The sequence below is a fragment of the Setaria italica genome, chromosome I (genome assembly GCF_000263155.2).
Source record: "Setaria italica strain Yugu1 chromosome I, Setaria_italica_v2.0, whole genome shotgun sequence".
In the NCBI taxonomy this organism is placed as follows: Eukaryota; Viridiplantae; Streptophyta; class Magnoliopsida; order Poales; family Poaceae; genus Setaria; species Setaria italica.
The window spans coordinates 15,093,787-15,101,819 of NC_028450.1; positions in this window are offsets into that span (position 1 = coordinate 15,093,787).

The window sequence follows — 8,033 nt, forward strand, 5'->3', positions numbered from 1 at the left end:
CCCCCCCCCCCCCCCGGTCGGGGACGTCCTATGGCTGTCCTAAATCCATGCGCGCTGGCCCAGTGTCGCGCCGTGACCCGACGCGCGGCCGCCGGGTCCGCCATCCTCGCCCCCGGGCGCTCCCTGCACCCAGCCGCCGCGCTGGACCGCGAGACCCGCACCCTTGCCGCGCGCAGTGCCGGGCCGTGGCGGCGCCGCCGCGCTTCCCGCGCCGGTGCGCCTCGGCCTCCACCGCCGCCCCCGCGTCCTCGTCCCGCGCGGCTATGCGCTGCGGTGACCGAGTCGGGCGAGGTCCTTCAATCCGAGCTCCCTTTGCAACAATCCGAAGCTGCAACATTGGATCTGTGAAGTAGCATGGATTAGCAATCCATTTTGCATTGGAGATTAGTGGAAGTATGTTGTGGGCGGCACTTGATTTGTGCGGCAAGACTCAAGGGGAACAACAATGTAGCGTTTCGTTTATATTTGTGAATTATTGTCCAAATATTGACTAATTAGGCTAAAAAGATTCGTCTCACAAAATAAAAAAAAAACTGTGTAATTATTTTTTAATTTCGTCCACATTTAGTACTCCATGCATGTACCGCAAATTTGATGTGATGGAAAATCTTCTTTTTGCATAGTGCCAAAGTTGGAATTTGGGGGTGAACTAAACAAGGGCCTAGAGAAGAGGAGAGTGTGGCGGAACCGCCCAAATTAACCTGACTAAAATGCATTGAAGTCGCCTTACACGCGATTATGCACTTTAAGCAAGTCAACTTGATCGAAAAAGCTTGCCTTACACGCCTTCAAAAAAGCTTGCGGGTCCTCGGGGTCTTGCTCCGGTTCGGGCTCTTCTTCGCAGAGATGCAGTTCCTCGGCATGGTCTTCTTCCGGTGCTGGATGAAGCTCGTACGTTCCGTCGGCGAGATTCAACTCTACACGGAAATGCAATGCAGGGGTTAAAAATTTTGGATGGTTATTTCAACACACTCATATTTTAACACGGACACTTGTAGCAAAGCTACAGGAAAGGTGGGGGAGTTCAACTTCTGTTGGTGGAGAGCAAGATGAGAGGGTCGGATTGGGGAAAAACTTAGGGTCTGACCCTCAGGCTTAAGGAAAACCGTACCGAGGTCCTCAGACTCAACACAGAGGAATCTCCGAAAATATTTCACCGATACCCTCGGGTCAAAGAAAAAGTTACAACCGAGCCCTCGGGCGAGGCGGAGAAAGGGTCGGCGAAACTTGGCAGGGTCGGGCGAGGCGAACAGGAAAAGGTCGGGCGAGATGAAAAGAAAAGGGGTCGGGCGAACCGAAACAAAGGGGTCGGGCGAAACGAAAAAGGACAGGGGTTGGGCGAAACGAAAAGGACAGGGGTCGGGCGAACCGAAACAAAGGGTCGGGCGAAACGAAAAAGGACAGGGGTCGGGCGAAACGAAAAGGATAGGGGTCGGGCGAAACGAAAAAGGACAGGGGTCGGGCTAAACGAAAAGGACAGGGGTCGGGCGAGACGGAAAGGACAGGGAGGTTAAGTAGCTTACCTCCAGGTCTACCGGTGAAGCCTTGGGGCCGAACAGGAGTAGGCTGGGGCGGGGAGTCGTACGCGTTAACGCTTGGGCAGCGGCGAGACTTCGATGGTGGTCCGGCGGCGGCGGTGCTTCTTGCGGACACCAGCAAGCTCGAGTACCGCGCGGAGGAGCGGGCGGCTGGTGTGTTGGGAGAAACGGCTTGAGGGTGGCGGCGAAGTTGCCGGAGTGTGGGGGTGGCGCAAAGGGGTGAACTCCACGGAAGCTCAGCGGCGGCGCGGGAAGAAAGCGGTGGCTCAGAGGAGAAAGCGGGGCGCAGAGGAGAAAGCGGCGGCGCAGGTGCGGGCGGTGGCAAGGGGTGGCATTGCCGGTGAGGGGGTTCCCTTTTATAGGGCCGGGGTGGCGCAGAGGGTCGAGGCGGGGCTCCGGTGAGGAAAGGATAAAGCCGGGAGCCGCAAGTGCGCGGGCAAGGCGGCCATTGGCCGACGACACCATTGGGCAGGGGAGGCAGAGCTCCGGGTGGTCTTCGGCGGCGATTGGCCTTGGGCGGCGCGCGTCTAGGGCTTCCGGTCTATCGGGCGAGCGAGGCGGAAAGGCTACCGTGGGGGTTGGGCGAGCGGGCGGAGGCGCGGGATGTCGTGGGCGTCTCAGCTTTCTCGGCGAACGGGCGGAACAGGGTTGGCGGAGCAGAGCCGTGGCAGGTGGAAGGCGACCTACGCGCGGCCGGCAATTGGCTCGCCCTGCGCTCGCTCCGTCCTGTCGCGGGCACGGGTTGGGCGCCGTGGCTCTCGTCCTGTCACTGTCGCGCTGGTGATAGGGCGCCGACGAGCTGCTGGTGGCCGGCGGCAACGCGGCGCGCGGCGCGCGAGCGAACATGCTCGGGCGCGCGGGCGTCGAGGCTCCCTTCAGGCAGCAAGCCCGACCAGCTTTGGAGCGATCCTTCTCCGAATCTTTCAACACAACTCCCGAAACTCCCTTAAACAAACTTGTTCAACTCTGGTCGTTCTTCAAACTTTGGTCAAGGTGTTGGTTTAGATTGTGAAAGGATTCAAAGATATTTCCGGCCAAAGCTAGCCAAAAATCTGGGATTCCAGACTTAGGATTTAAGGCATCCGGGGTGAGTTGACTGGTTTACCTCACTTTGACCGGGATTTTGAACAAGTTCGGGTCCGATTTGGATCTGGGTCACTGTAACGAAGTTGGAACACTCTTGAGGTACTACAACTTTCATTAAGGCTCTGACTCGAGTTTAGATAGGAAAACGGGAGATGAAATCTTGCAAAGATGGAGGAAAACTCGAATTCCAGGACTTAAAGAGATTTTCAGGGTCCTTTAGGAAAGCCGTCTTTGGTTGCTATTTTTGACTCCCTTCCACTCCGAATTAGTCAAGGTGCCTTTAACAAAAGTTGTTGGAATTTAAAAGTTTTACAACTCTTATTTGGGCAGAAACTTAAGTTTGTATATAAAAAAATTCAAGCTTTAATTCGAACTCCAAAAAGAGCTTCTTAGGTTTATAAAGGTCATTTCACTTCTTAAATTAAGGATTTATCATTGGTTTAGAGTTAAAAGTACTTAATTTAGGTAGAGTTGTTACAGCCTACCCCCCTTAAAGGAATCTCGCCCCGAGATTCAAGTGCAGAAAGAACTAGTGTGGCTGGTGCAACGTACCTCCTCGATCGAAAAGAAAATCGCGGAAGTTAGCGTTGAGATATTCTTCCGTCTCCCATGTCGCTTCATCTTCCGTATGGTGACTCCACTGAATTTTGTACATCTTGACCATTTGCCGACGAGTGTGTCTTTCCTTCCGATCGAGAATCTTAACTGGAGACTCCTTATATGATAAATCAGGTTCAATCTCCAATTCTTCCGGGGTAATGATCTCAGTTGGAATCCTGATGCACTTCTTGAGTTGCGAGACATGGAAAACATCGTGTATCGCTGCAATCTTCTCTGGAAGTTTTACTCGGGACGCTACGGGTCCACACGCCTCTACGATCTCATAGGGACCAATATAGCACGGAGCTAACTTTCCCTTTACTCCAAAATGTTGTACGCCTTTGGTCGGTGAAACCCGTAGGTATACAAAATCTCCAACCTTAAATTGGATGGGTCTTCTTCTTTGATCAAAATAGCTCTTCTGTCGAGATTGGGCGGCCTTGAGATTTTCACGGATGACTCTCACTTTTTCTTCGACCTCTATGACCAGGTCAGGTCCATACACCGTTCTCTCTCCGGGTTGCGACCAGCTCAGTGGGGTTCGGCATCTACGTCCATACAAGGCCTCGAAAGGTGCCATTTTCAGGCTAGCTTGGTAACTATTGTTGTAGGAGAATTCCGCTAATGGCAAACACTTATCCCAGTTGTTGTCATAATGAATAGCACAGGCGCGCAACATATCTTCCAAAATCTGATTAACCCTTTCTGTTTGCCCATCGGTCTGAGGGTGATATGTGGAACTGCGGATCAATTTCGTGCCAAGTGAAAACTGCAACTGCTCCCAAAAGCGTGCTACAAACTGACTACCTCGATCAGAGATGATCGTTTTAGGTACACATGCAAGGAAACAATCCGATCAAGGTACAGTTCTGCATATTTCTGTATGGTGTGGGTGGTGTGTACTGGAAGGAAATGTGCCGTTTTGGTTAGTCGGTCTACTATAACCCATATGGAGTCATGCTTGCGGGAGGTATTGGGTAGTCCGACTATAAAGTCCATGCTTATGTCTTCCCATTTCCACGAGGGAATAGGCAGCGGCTGCAAGGGGCTAGCTACCCTCAAGTGGCTTGCCTTAACTCGCTGACAGGTATCGCACTCTGAAACATATCGAGCAATATCGGGTTTCATCCCACTCCACCAGAAATTTTGTCGGAGGTCGTGATACATCTTGGTACTGCCGGGGTGAATCGAGAACTTGGACAGGTGTGCTTCGTCCAGAATTTGTTTCTTAAGCTCAGGATCATTTGGAACTACAAGTCGAGTTTCATAAAGTACCACTCCTTTCCAATCCCGTCGGAAACGTTTATATCCTTCGTCCTCCTGTGCAAGTTTCGCTTTCATAAGGTTTATCTCTTTGTCCTCTAGCTGTGCTAGAATTATTTGGTCAAGCAGGGTGGGCTCCAGAGAAATATGACTTAAGGTGCCGTGTGGAACAATTTCCAAGTTGAGTTTAGCCATTTCGTGACACAGGGTCTCGGCATAATTAACCGCCGATAAGCAGTTACAATGGATCTTGCGGCTGAGTGCATCTGCAACTACGTTGGCTTTTCCTGGGTGATAATGCACTTCTAGGTCATAATCCTTGATTAATTCTAACCATCTCCGCTGACGCATATTGAGGTCTGCTTGAGTGAATATATACTTAAGACTCTTGTGATCTGTATAGAGGTTGCATCGGGTTCCCATGAGATAATGCCTCCACATTTTCAGAGCATGAACGACTGCCGCTAACTCAAGATCATGAGTAGGGTAGTTCAACTCATGTGGCCGTAACGCTCGCGAGGCATGAACTGAAGTGGGCGGCTTCCAGTCCATTACTTCTTGCACCTTGCTTGGGTCTACTGCTATACCGTCTCTGGATATGGTGTGTCCCAAGAATTTAACACTGTCCAGCCAAAAGTCACACTTAGAGAACTTGGCATAGAGTTGGTGGTCTCTTAAGCGTTGGAGTACAGTATGTAGGTGCTCTGCATGTTCTTGTTCATTCTTCGAGTACACCAAGATGTCGTCAATGAATACCACGACGAATTTGTCAAGTTCGGGTATAAACACCGAATTCATGAGGTACATGAAATAAGCCGGTGCATTAGTAAGCCCAAATGACATGACTAAGTACTCGTAGAGTCCATATCGTGTCGAAAAGGCAGTCTTTGGAATGTCGCACGGGCGGATCTTGATTTGATGGTAGCCAGAACGAAGGTCAATTTTGGAAAACACTCTAGCTCCAGCTAATTGGTCGAACAGAACATCAATGCGGGGTAGGGGGTACTTGTTCTTTATCGTCACCGCATTGAGAGGTCGGTAGTCCACACACATTCACAGACTATCATCCTTCTTTTTCACAAACAAGGCGGGGCAACCCCAAGGTGATGTACTTGGGCGAATAAAACCCTTTTCCAACAAATCATGCAACTGAGCTTTCATTTCTGCCAGTTCGGCTGGTGGCATCCGGTATGGTCTCTTTGAGATTGGGGCGGTACCTGGTTGCAACTCAATGGCAAACTCGATGTCTCTCTCAGGCGGCATACCTGGCAAATCGTCTGGAAACACATCCGTGTACTCGCACACTACTGGGATATCTTCCAAACGGGCTTCAGACACGGGATAGGCACAAGAAGTTTGGCACTCTCGGGGAGGTAAGTGTATAGTGGAGCTACCATACTTGGGTGAATTTATATGGATTGCCCTGGCAGGGATATCTAGGGTCACTCGGTGTCGGGTCATCCAATCCATACCCAAGATAACATCTATTCCTTCTATCCCAAGGGTAAGCAGGTCTTCCTTAAGAAGGGTTCTCCCTAACTGGATAGGTACTTTGCGGCTCACTTGGTGTGAAGCTACCTTTCCACCCGGGGTAGAGATTATGTAGGTACCTTTGGTGTGACAGAAATCTAACCCACACTTAGCACTGATTCTAGTCCCAATGAAACTATGGGATGCTCCTGAATCAAAAAGAATAAGGACGGGTCGATCACAGATAGAAAAGGTACCCGTCATCACTGGTGCGCCCTCTGGGAGTTCAGCAAGGGTGGTGAAGTTCAGCCTGCCTTGTCAGACCTGCACCTTTGGCTTCTTCCCCTTGTTGCCCAGTGTATTGCTTTGACCGGGTCGTTGATTCTGGTTGCGGGGGCAGTCCTTGGCGAAGTGTCCTGAGTTCCCGCAAGTGAAACAGCGGTTTCCAGTGACCGGGCGCAGTGGCATCGGGAGAGTAGGGCGGGGCCCTTGCGGCTGGAAACCGGGGAAGCGAGGTGCTGCCTGCGGTGGAGGTCGAGCAACCCATCTCCCAGGCTGTGCAGGCCTGCGAGGCGCTTGTGGGGGAACCATTCTGTACTTCTGGGCAGGCGGGCTGGGTGCCGGCATTGGGGCCTTTCTCTTCATGTCGGCCTTGAGAGCCTTCATGCAATCTTCCTGGGAAATTGCCAGGTTCACCAGTTCATTGTAGGAACCCACTTTGATGGGGTTCAGCCTTTCCTTCAGCTCCAAACTCAAGCCTCTGCGGAAGCGGTCCCTCTTCTTTTCATCGGAGTCCGCATGATAGCCTGCATAGCGACACAGGTCGTTGAAAGCCTGCGCATAGTGCAGGACATCGCGGCCTCCCTGGGTGAGAGCCAGGAACTCGTTGAGCTTGCGCTCCAGAAGACCCTCAGGGATGTGATGGCCCCTGAACGCCGTCTTGAATTCCTCCCAGCCGACGACGTGGTCGGCCGGCTGCATGGCGTGGTAGTGTTCCCACCACAGGAGAGCAGAACCACGCAACTGCTGCGCGGCGAACCGAACCTTGTTCTCATCCGGGCAATATGCGGTGAGAAGGGAGAACTTGGACTCGATAGCGCGAATCCAGGCATCGGCGTCAAGTGGGTCCTCCGTCTTGTGAAACAGAGGAGGCTGGGTCCCCAGAAAATCCTCATAGCGAGCAACATGTGGCTGATGATGGGCCCTTCCTCCTTGGGGCTGCTGCTGCTACCCCTGAGCGATGTGCCTCAACAGCTCGGTCTGGGATGCCAAGATCGACTCGAGGGTGGTCGGAGGCGGAGGTGGGGGAGGCACCTTGCTGCCACTGGGAACGGAGATGGAGCGTGTGCGATGCGCCATCTGCAAGATTCACCTTTCCATTAGTTCCATAACCTCAGAAGTATTCCAAATAATGTGGGAATGTATGTGTTAATTCCGCAAATGCAACTTTTGCAACCCAAGACATATCCTTATTAAGGAGGTGCACAAAACTTAGCTAGCAACTGGCCCATTTCTGCAGCGTCATTTTATCCTTGTTACCGATCGGAAAGGTATTTTGATCCACGTTTTGTAGGGTCCACAAGATCCGGTTTCTCCCTGGTTGGTCTGCACACACCCTTGGGCGAGCCAAAACCTTATCCTCGGGGTCCCACTAATTCCGACCTTTGTTGCCGGGGTCGGGCGATACGGAGCTTCTCAACACGGGGCCGGACGAGGCGGAGACCTTTCAACACGAGGTCGGGCGAAACGGAGCCTTTCATCCCGGGGTCGGGCGAGGCGGAGACCTGCCGCGAGGGGGTCGGGCGCGTTCGACCTCGCAACTCGGGGTCAGTCAACTTTGGACAGGCCCTCAGGAAACGGGTGTGTTCACCGCACCAAAACCCACACTCTTGACATCCATGACGTGTCGCAAAGTGTCAGAAGTCGAGTCAAAAGGGAACGAAAAATAGGAACTGCTTTCACTAAGATCATTTCATTGCTGGTCTTAAAATACAGGAGGAGTACTCAACTCAAGACTAACCTATTATATCATTGGCCAAAAATATAGGTCGCCGAGGAGTACAATCAAAAACAAAA